Consider the following 11,782-nt stretch of genomic DNA (forward strand, 5'->3'; position numbering starts at 1 on the left):
ATATACAAATATATATCAAACCAATTATTACTGTTGAATACACTTGCATTTTATTAAGCCGTGTTTTGTCTTTATGAGTCTGGTTCATTAAAGATGAATATATATGTTGCTGTCTTAAAACCCAGTTGAACCACACCTTAGAAGTCACTGGTTCTAGCAGCATGTTGATCAGGTCCCACTTTGTGAGCAGCAGTGAAATGCCGTTGTTACATATTCAGTGGCCAGACTCCGTTGCCTTGGTTGAAACCAGATTATGTCATGTCAGCGTGCGACAAGGTCACGGTTTTACTGGCAGCTGTCCCATAGTGGCGTTCTCCTGGATGGCCCATACAGACATGCTGATGAGTCAAAGGGAGGTGGAAAGCAAAAACCCCAACAATTTAATTATATTTTCATATTGCAAGTTATATTTTTGTGTAAAAAAATGCTTCATCATAATTCTTGTAATCCTCCTGCATGGCACTTTTGCTGGGGAAGGCACAGCCTTGGCTGAAGGGAGACTGGGCTTAAGTGAGACCCATGCTCGTCCAAATTAGGAGCCCGGGCAGGACATTCTAGACTGTCATGAGGTAGCTCTGCTTCGTGCCCGAACCACTTCCTGTTTGCCAGTGCTTGGGAAGGGGGAGCTATGAGTAATCGTTCTCTGTGGTTATGTACATCAGTGGTTGTTTTACAGATCTCTCTGATGGCCTCTCGCCTCACTTCTTTCGTAGCTGAAAAATCCTGCCAAAGAGGCTTCCTAGGGAGTCTTCCTCTCTACTTCCCATTTACAGAAACAGGCTATTGGCCATGCCCAGGGCTTATTTTCCAAGTTGGATGCTATTGGCAGCAGTCTTCTTCATAAGCTGAAAACAAACTAAAAAGCTGTTCCAGATCTCCATTGGGGTCTTTACCTGTTGGGTTTTTTTAATTCCTTTAATTTCACCTTAATTCATCTTTTCATGTATTGATTACCTCACTTGCAGATGAGTCTCAGCATGCTACATACAGCAATCTAGTATTTGTCACCCATTCATTGTAGTCATCACTGCAGAGGTGACATTTAAGACAAACAGTGCAATCCATAGATGTTTATGTGAAACTTCCCTGAAATGAAAAGGCAGTAAGGCAGAAAGGAGCTGGTTTTCTATCCAATTTTCTTCTCATGTTTTTGACCTCTCTAACTTAGACAGTTACACTATTAAGTTACACTTAATAATCAGTTCCAATCCTTTGGGATCACCTGAAATTCTTCCTAGAGACAGCAGGATATGTGGGTATTTGTTACCTTTCAGGATCTTACAGCACTTGTGAGTACAAAGCTGCAGTTCATGACCAGTCTTGCTGTAGACCACTGGCAATGCTTTATCAGACACAGCCTGCGACTGCTGCCACTAGTTCCTTACCCTCGCCTTGAGGTGCCTGATCACCTTCTTCCTTTCCTCCCAGACCCTTGTTGCCTTCTTTCTCTGCAACTCGGAGCTGTTGTCACTGCCTGGTCCTGCAACATCAGTGCAGCTCTTCTCAAAACTCCCCTGAGAAGTATTGCTTATCTCATTTAAGGCACTTCTGGGGCGGATACCTAGTTCTTAAGCTTGTAAAACAACCTATAATAGGAATCACTTGCCATGTAAACATCTTACAAAACCAGCCTTCAGTTCTTCCCAGCATTATGAAAATTTTAGACATGACACAGAAACTGTGGCAGAAGACAAACTGAAAAAGGGAGTATGTGCCATGTGTATGAGCTACACTGCTAACACATTCTTGTGCTGACAGCCAGCTAGTCTTACTCCAGTTTATATACTGCTTTACATTCTAAATAAGTAGTAAGCAGAAAAAATAACCCTACATGGCTGAGTTTGCTCATGTTATTCTCAGGACAGTAGTTTGAATGACATGATTCTTGTCAGATGATACATTAATATGTGAAATATCATAATGTGATGTGCACCAGGATTACAAAACCAAGTGAACTAAAGCCAAAGGCAAGGCAAAGTCAATGTAAACTGAGCTGAAACTTCTAATTAGTGGATTCAACATGAACAGATCTCCCAAGTGAGGACATAAAACATCACATTCTAGAGGGAATGTATTTATTGATGGGAAGATGAGGTAAACAGTATTAAGTGCTCTGTATTTCATGTGAATGAGGCAATAGCTTCATTAATAATGAATGCTAATTATGTCATCTCCCTTAGGTATCTGGTATGCCTTTGCTTATCAATACTTTCCTTCCTGTTATACAGAAGAATGTTAATAGTTCCAAGGAATAACATTGTCCTTTACTGAGTAAAGAGCACAGCTATTTTAGAAAAGACTGAAAATATGTTTATTACCAAATTTGATTATTCTGAATAAATATGTGTAATTAGAATTGCACACAAAATAATTATATGTGCAATTGTATAACTATATACACAATAATATATGCATAACAAATGCGTATTTTGCAATAATGCAAATATTATTGTACAAATAAAATTTATTATTGCAATGCAACTTTGGAAGAGATATCCTCTGGAGCAATGACTTTTCAGTCAGTAACATTTCCCAACTTGAAGTCAATCATCATGAGATAGTTACAATAAGATTATGTAAAAAAGCAAGGAAATAAGTTTATGTGTCATCAAAGTCCCCACCAGAAAAGCTTATATAAGCAAAACCTACAAAACTACGATCATTCACAAGGTGTTTGGCATCTTATAAATAGCAGATACCATGTCCCAAATCACTCTGTTGCTATTGTCAACAATATTATAACTCCATACTCCCTGGCAACTGAAAGCAGGGTTGAAGAACAGTGGGAACTGCAACTTCCCAGATGTAGTCATCTTCCATGTTCAGCGGCATCTTTATGCTGTTCATCTTCACTGCCAAATACTAGGTGAGCACACCACATATTTCCAGAAATTTTACTTGCCCTTGTCCTGAAGTGTTTTCCTTCTCCATTCAAGGCCTACTTGCCACAAGCCATTGTTCATCTGTCAGAACAAAACATCACACAGAAGAGAAGCAACACCTCCATACCTTCAGCGTGACAGAGTAGTCAGCAATTTGAGCAGCTGCACCTGCAGTTCTGCTTCTAGTCCATCTCAGTAGTCTGGAAGCAATGACTTAGTTCAAGGAAACATGCAGCTTCACTCCATTCCCCTGTCTTTGAATGCAAAGGTGTCTATGCACTAGAGCAATGATTTTTTAAGTTCTTTCAGGTCACAGGTTGACCTCAGAAACAGAAGGCCAGTTGCTAGGAGAGAGAGCTACCCACTAGTAGCTCCAAAATTCAGCGGGGTGAGCAGCCTGCAGTGGAAAGGAACCCAAAGCAATATGGGATGTCAGTTGACATAGCCACTCACACATCAGCATAAGCATTAGGTGATGCTCCAGTCCAATCCATGGGTCTGCATCGACAGCGCGCTGCCAAGTAAGCAGGTGTGCGCAGATCTGTGCCGAGGACCGTGGCAGTGCAGCCTCGCTGCAGCTGGCACTCTTTTCTCAGAGTCCTAGATACTGTACTTACACAAGCAGTGTCAGCTTTCATCTTAGCAACACCTAGAGCTAGTTATGACCTCAAATATTAAACGTGAAGTCTAGAAACTAGAGGAAATGCTGAGAGTCACCTAGTCTACTTTTGTATCCAGAGGTAGGATAAACTCCCCCTAAACTATGGCAAGTTAACTTCTTTTGGTAAAAAAATACTTTTTATGGTGTCTGGTTTACAGTTTCTGAGTATTTATGACTGACAGCTCTGCTCTACTATGTAACTAGTGATTAACAGCATCACTGAAACATCCTTTCCTTGTTTAAATAAATAACAAAGACTCAAACCAAAATAATTTTAAATATACCATAAAATGTTGGGAAGATTGAAAATTTTGAAGTCACTAGTGGGTCATTCCAGTTTCTGCAAGAATCAGAAGGAATATTTCCATTGACTTCAGTGGGGTAATTTTCTAATGACCTTCACAAGATTCAGCCCAGCAGCATATATTTATGGGTCCATTATCCAGTTATCAATATTCAGAACTGAGTAGTCTTCTAATCTTTTGAAAGGACCCTTTCTTCAAGCAAACTGGAACTAAAAATATACTGTCGTCTCAGTGAACACAAAGAAAATAGAAGGGTTTTTTTCTATATTAGTGATTTAAAAATGTAAATTAAATTGTTCAAAGTTGAAAGTTAAAGTTCCATCTCTAATCACCTCTCACTGAAATGATGATACACTCTAATGTAATCATTAGATTTGAAATGATTTTATTCTGTTAAGTGCTATCTTGATTTAATCAGCTGTTCCTGTAATTACATTGTGGCTCTCCCATTAGTATTTTATCAGCCTCATTGAGGGCTGTATACTTCCACTATTAAAATTTCTTATAGGCTACAATTTGATGTGTAGACTTCAGGTTGGTTGCAATTTATTGCAGCTTAACAGCAAAAACAGTGGGTGAGCTACAAGAAAACAGTAAGAAAAGTTCTATAATCTATTTTCGGACCCCTTTAATCCATTCAGAAAATACTTGAGCATAATGAAATTTTACCTTTTAAAGTTAAAGCTATTTGATATTAATCACAAAAAAAGTTGGAGTAGAAAACTGTAATTTTTGCAGGGGAGATTGTTGCGTGCAGAGCAAAAGCATGTCCCAGAAAGGCCTGAGTCTCAGATTTGATCCCATGCACTTTGGAGGCTATTCTGCAAACTTACCTGTAATGACATGCCTTGCTGCAAGGCAATAGGAGATGAGCTGCCTATCAAAATGGAGAGGTTCATTTTAATCTGTGAGAATTTGGATTAACAGCCCTAAAGTTATAAGCAAAGTCAGCCAATTGATACAAAAAAAACCCCTCAAACCCTTGAGCTCTCTTTGAAGGTAATGAAGACAATGAAACTCAAGCAATAACTTGGACATACACTGTTTCTGATGTCTGACTGTGTTCTCTTTCACTCATTTGGTTGGGTTTTTAACACATGCACCTGAAATACCCGTGTGATTGTGTTACGTGACACACTGATCCTGGTTACAGTTTAGAACAGCAAACTCTGAAACAGTAGTTCCATTTACATACATGACAATAAGAAAATACTTTGAATAAAAATGAGGGAAGTTCTAGAGCACATAACACTTGAATAAGCTGTATAAAGGATAACTATAAAAGCCAATACCTAGTTTCTTGATGGTATGTGCTTGCACTATTTTGCACAGCATCTTCAGTGTCTTCTTCCTGGTTTACTTTGTTTATACTTAGTAAGGCAGACTCTAACATATATTAGTCACATAACATGAGTGCACACATATTAGGAATTCATGTAAGAATGGAGTGATAGGGGCATATGCTTCCATCAAACACTTGCGTGTAGGCACTATGCATTTGCAAGTCCTGAAACTAGACTTAGAAGAAGAAACCTTTTCTCTCCTTGTTAGAAGAATGTCAGATTTTTCTCCAATGTAATAGCAACTATCACAGACACGTGCTCTGATAAGCAATGTAGTAACTTTTTTTTAGTACAACAACACATGAAATCAATTATTTGGGTGAAAATGAGCAGTCGGGGAGAAGGGAAAGCAATTGTGAGTGAAAGTTGATGTTGAACCAGCAGAGGGAGCTCCAAAATTTGAATTCTTTTTTGCAGCGAGAAACGTCCTTGGGAGCCGTCTGTTGTGAAAAATATTCGTAGGTTACTGAACACATGGCTGTATGCCCTGCTTCTTTCCTGGTCCCAGGAATCACAACAGCAAAATGATGTCACATTTCTTTGGGTAGATGTATTCTCCTGACATGCTTAAAATGTAATTTAAAAGGTCTTTTTAGTACCACTGTTCGAAGAAATAATCATAGTATAATTGTAAGATTTTCCACTTATCAACAGATATGCTAAACTCTTTCTTAATATATTACACGTCTGCATTGTTGCCCTTATTACCTGAATCCATTGCATTTAACAGTAAGCCATGAAGAAGAGCCAGACTGTGGCATTAAATGGTCTTCTCTAAACTAAGACATGATATCTCACCAGAGAGCCCTGGCCTGGGTCACAACATGTTTTCTTATTTTTAGAATTAGCTCCAATATGATGAGTGCCAGGACACTGAAGGGACATGGAGCACAGAGTCAGCTACGGAGTGCTTTCTTCATGATCAGACCAGCAAACTTGATATGCCTCAGCAGTCCTCCCTGGCATGGACTCACACAGACCTCGACCCTTTGGCATTACACCTTCCTCAGCTCAGGGTAAGAAAGTGTCCTGGCCAAGGAGAAATGTTACAGGAAATCATTTCACTGTCAAAATCTCGGACTGAAAACCAGCACACTTGTGGAATGAGCTGGTCAGGCACTCTCCAGATCTCTTTGCTAAATGTAGTCTTGGACTGCTTATACCTTTCATTATTTCTTTCAGCAAAAGCTACTGGAGAGAAATTAAATACCCTCTCAGTGCAATGTATTATCACTGAGAGCTGCACAATTAAAAGTTCCTTGTCAGCAGTGTCCAAGGCAGGGATGGCTTTGGTACCTCTCATCTTTTCCTCAAAACATGCTTATGCATTAGCATGAGCATTAAGCTGATTAATGTTAGCTTAATTGGTAGCAAAGTAGGTTTGAGCTGAACGCTCTTGAAAACTCTTCTTGAGTGTTACTGTGAGAGACTTTTACTCTCTCTGCGAAACAGGAAAAAATGTTTTATTCTCATTCTCTTTTACTGATAGCAACACACAAATCTTTCTGAGTTATAAACAAACAGACAAACAGCTTAGACCAGTACTATAACACCAGTAATTACAAATATCTGCTAAAAAGACCTTTTGGAGATTCCTCTCTCCTGTTTCTCTGATCTTTAGAGTGGTATTGCCAACTTCCCTGTATCATATGCTTTTACTAACACCCTTCTTCCAAATTAAGACAATAGTAACATGCTTTCTGTAGCTGGTGGCATTTGTATTTCTTTACTCCTGGTTTCTGATGAAGTATCTACCGTTCCCCAGCTTTTTCTAGTGACCCATAAATGTTTTGGCTATGGAGACTGTTATTTAACCCTAATGCTTCCCTGCCTTTCAAATGCTTGTTTGGTGGGTGATTAAAACTTCATAGAATGCAGCCACTGTGCTCCCTCCCTCATCTAACACACCTGCTCATGATGACAGTCAACTCATCAGCAAGACTGGTCTTGGACCTCTGGGATTTGGGGACAGAATTATCCAGGCTTTTGTCATGCACTGATACTAGGTTTAAACTGAAACTCCAGCATCTATCTGTATACAATCCTTGATTGCTTTTATCGTAAGTCAACAGTTTCTTAATCAGTAGGCCTTCACAGCTTTGTTTGCAGTTCCTCCCAGCGGGCACCTCTACCTTGCTGGTTGATCCTGGCGCTTGGGCTGTGCTGGGGACCGGCTGTGCCTGCTGGTTGCGGAGTTCTGAGGAACAGGCGCTCAGGTGTGGCCTGAAGCAGGAGCAGGGCCTGGGGAGCCTGCGTGTATCTGACACTTCAGCACAGGTTCCAGCCAGCTTGAGGTCACATCCAGCAGCAAGCCCAAGGGCACTGCAGACCTGCCCACCAGCAGATACCTAAGCAAAGCCTGGTGCAGGTGCTCTGGGCCCAGAGTTCAGCAGTCAGTGACCATAGAGAGACTGTGGAAGCTTCATCACTGAAGGTCTTGAAGATGAATCAAACAAACATTAGCCTGTCTTGGGACAGAACAGCGCACCACTGGGGTCGCTCCTGAGATTCCCTTCCTCTGGCACTATGATGAGGGCAGAAAGCACATGTGTCACAGGTGTGATATAACTACCAGTCTTGTATCTCACTGTGCTGCACATTTGCTAGCTGTGTGCCTCATACAAAGTAAACACACAAGTTGCAGATATTAAACAGTTCCTTGTCCATTCACTGAACAATTCTCATTCTGAGTCAAGGAACTCTGTTTCTGCTCACTGTTCAGGACTCAAGATAGCATGGTTTCTTCTGAGAATGTGAGTAAAATAAAGTGCTTTATTTTGAACATGTTCCCTATATAAGTTAAAATTATGTTTTGAAAATGCTTTGTTATTAGAAGAAATTGATAAGTGATGGATATGTTAACTTCAGATCTCTAATTTTAAAAGATGAATTCTAGAAAACACCTTATTTAGTTTATTAAGACATTTCAGGGCTTTAATCTAAGCATACAGCTGCTTAAAAAAAATAATCCACATAGAATCTTTATTTTTACTCCTAGCATGCTAAACTTGTATCGGTTAACCTAAACTAAGTAAAAACATTTGCTTCATGAACCCAGGGTTCCCAAATTGATATTGCTGATAGAGTCTCTGTCCAATTTAATTTACTTCTTCATCCAAACTGCCACTGTTGGAGCCTCTTAACTGTTCTATTTGAGATGTCTAAACCGGGCAAACAATACAAGAAATATCTGGTTCCTATTACTTCCACAGAACTGCCATCCTGCCTGAGAGAGTTTGTGATGCCAAAAAGCTAATTAGGTCAGTGTGTCAGTTTAAATTGTACAGGAGATGAGCATTAAATGTTTACTAAATTTAACTGTCTGTTTCTGGATCTGGAATGTCTGTTTGCTAGGACAGAGCAGGAGCAGAGACACTGGGCTTTAAATTAAACAAAACCAGTATAGTGAAATGCATGCAGAAAATAAAGTGGCAGTCAGAATTACAGTATTTATTGTATTATCTAAATTATAAGGCCAAGCAAAAGCTGCAGAAAGGGATGGCTTTCAGAATGGATATTCTGCAAGCATTTAGATGGCTTGTTTTGGCTGCAATTTGGAGCAACTGCCCAACTAAATCATCAAAAAAAGTCATCTGAAGGAACATTTTTGAAGTGCATGCAACATGAATTTGCAGGCATTAGATTCCTTCAGCTGTGTCTAAATTATGGGACATGGGAGCACTTTCTAGGTCCTGGGTCTAGACACATGCCCCAAAGGCATCTATCTCATCTTTGTCCTGTTTAGACTTTAACATGCACCATCCCTTTTCCCCAGGCCATATGTTTACTTCCATGGGAAAAATCTGGGTGCACACCCCAGAAGGCAGCACTGCAAGCTTCTGGCAGGAACTCAGCTGTGAAATTAGGAAAGCAGGATATGCTGTAGAGCATACGTGGCCCAGAGCCTACATACATCCTCCTTGCAACTGGGATTCACCGCCTGGAGTGTTTTTAGGTTTTTAGGTTATTAGTATGTGCACCGGGCACCAGCTCACCTTTCTTCCAAAAAAAGTTATGCGCTCCTCTTGCAACATAGGGATTAAAGCACTCCCTCATAAAGTGAGATTGTGATTAATAATATTCATCCTTAAGATTATTCTTATACTATCACTGACATGTCCACCATGTCCACGCTGACATGTCCAACAGAGGAGAACTTGTGAGAAATAGACTGGAAAGGAAAAGTACCTCAAAACCAGCTAAGTTTAGTTTTAAAAGCTTGACAGAATCAGTAAGAATAGCAGTTAATATGCTTTTCCTGCACTAAATAAATGGATTTATTTTCTGGTACTAAAAACTGTGTATGGGCTTGCTTTCAGATGGCATTGTACAGTTTATGCTCACTGTCACGTCCCGATCAAGTCGTCTCTCACACTCACTCAAACAATAAGCACTTTAGAGTTGATGTAAAAATATAGTTGTGGTAAAAATAGATGTTTTTCTCTATAGTGTTCCAGCTTCTTGGAACTGGATGTTTCTTAAAGTACTGGTATGAAAGTAAACACTGCCAAAATGAAGAGAGCAGATACTATCTCAGTTCCATGTGGGCAATAACCTGCCCAAGGTGGACTTTCTGTTTTCTTCCAAAGTATGTTCCAGACTGTAGTCTCTCAAGACTTGTAATCAAAGAGAAGCTGATGAAATATCAGCATCCAATATCAACTTCCTAAAAGAGCTGTTGTCACCTGTTCTCACACATATTGTCACATTCTTTCTCTATAATCCTTATTTCTGTTAGTCAATATCTAGTGTGCAAATAGGTACCCTCTTCTTCCAGGTGTCTACAAAACAGAAAGGGAACTGATGGTAAAAAAGAAATCAACTTTAGCTGTTGTTGTTTAATATGACGACCAGGAATGTTCCCCCCAGACATGATAACAACATCTACCATTGAACAGCACAATCTTTATTTGCTTCCTGTGGCATTTCAGAAATCAACAGTGTGGGCCTCGGTTGATCTGTAAGGAGTTTGCACAGCTAACACTATCAGCAGAACTTGAAAAAAAGGCATCCTTCCCATGTCATGGCCTCTCTGAAGAATGCCTCCAGAAAAAATTTAAAAAAAAAAGTCAGCAAAGTAGGAGAATACAGACCCACACACAGGCACCTGGATGGCTTAAAGGTCAGGCCATCAATTAAAGCTCCATATCAGACTTCCTGTGTTATCCCACCCACAGGTTTGATTGAACAGGGCAAAATAACTACCAAAGCTAGGTGTAATGGAAATGGTCGTGCAAGAAATGAAGTGGCAGCAACAGCAAAAAATATACTTTCCAAGCAAAACTCACTGAACCAAGCTTGTATGTTGGAAATACAACTTGGGGACAGGAGGTTAGGAAAAAACCACCTGTTTGAGAACAGCAGCCCTCTGTTCCTCAGGGCTTGCTCCTGGCCTTGCTGTGGTGCTCGAGCTATGGTCTGCCCAGGCAGCTGCTGGCAGCTGCAGCCACCAGCTGTATCCAAGGGGATCCCAAGAACAGACCCAGCTCAGCAGCCATGAAAATAGTACCCTGAAGACATAAAGCAATTGTTGGTCTGCATGCCATCAAGCTCTAGGGAGAATAATTACTGAATAAAGGGAAGAATAATCTCTTTTTTGGCTCACTTTAACTGTCCTGTTCTCCCAATTAGATCTCTCTCTTCTTCTGTGATTAAATCTCAATGTGGTATTTTTAATAGTTGTATATTCATTTGCATTTGATACTTAAAGAGGGAGGAAGGATAAAAGGATGAAACTCCTAGAATTAATGCACATTGACCCCTAACCTTAAACAGTGGTATTACCCTTCTGTAAGTCTATCCTCTGTGAAGTAACTGTACCCGGGAAATAAATATTAATCTCTTAACAGCTGTCCTGGAGACTACATCCCTATTACTACTCTTCTTGAACAGAGTAAACTAAATAAAGTTAAATGAAGTTATCAGACATGATCTCATATTCAAAGAACCAATGTCACTAAAATAACATTCTAAATTCAACAGTCTAATGTAATTATTAAAGTGGAATGTGGTCTGTTTAGTACTGTATTGATTTAAGCCAATGTCTCTTAATTTGTAGCAGCAGTGCCACTGCTGGCATTGGGTTAGCCCTGCTGGTATCATTACATCTTGGACAATATTTACAATATAGCAGTCAATAATGTTAATGACCAAGATTTATCATATAGAGTTTAAGATTCTCAGCAAAGTTATTTAAACCTAATGTTAAAAGGAGAGGGCTTGTACTTAAGGGAATAAAAGATTAAAAGTTACAAGAAGCTAGAAATCATGAGACACTTGCTTTGCCTGTCTAGAAAAAGAAAAAAAGTGACTTCTCATGTTCCTTTCTGTGTAGGTTGATGCTGGGGGTGAGGGGGCAGTTCTCACAAAAAGGATTGTGAGATGTGGTGGTGCTCTTCCTTTGTCCCTACAATAGTGTCCTTCTTCTTCCTAGCCTGATGTTGAGCCTTCCTGCCTCCTTTGCTCTCCCACCTTTTATTCCTTCTCAGTGGCCCCATTCTTTCTCATTTTTCACTTTCTTCAGTGCTGACCTCACAACCTCAATCTTTTATTTTTACATAGCTCTTTTCACCACCATATCTCAGCCTCCTG

Source organism: Strix aluco, chromosome 3 (assembly GCF_031877795.1).
Source record: "Strix aluco isolate bStrAlu1 chromosome 3, bStrAlu1.hap1, whole genome shotgun sequence".
Lineage (NCBI taxonomy): Eukaryota > Metazoa > Chordata > Aves > Strigiformes > Strigidae > Strix > Strix aluco.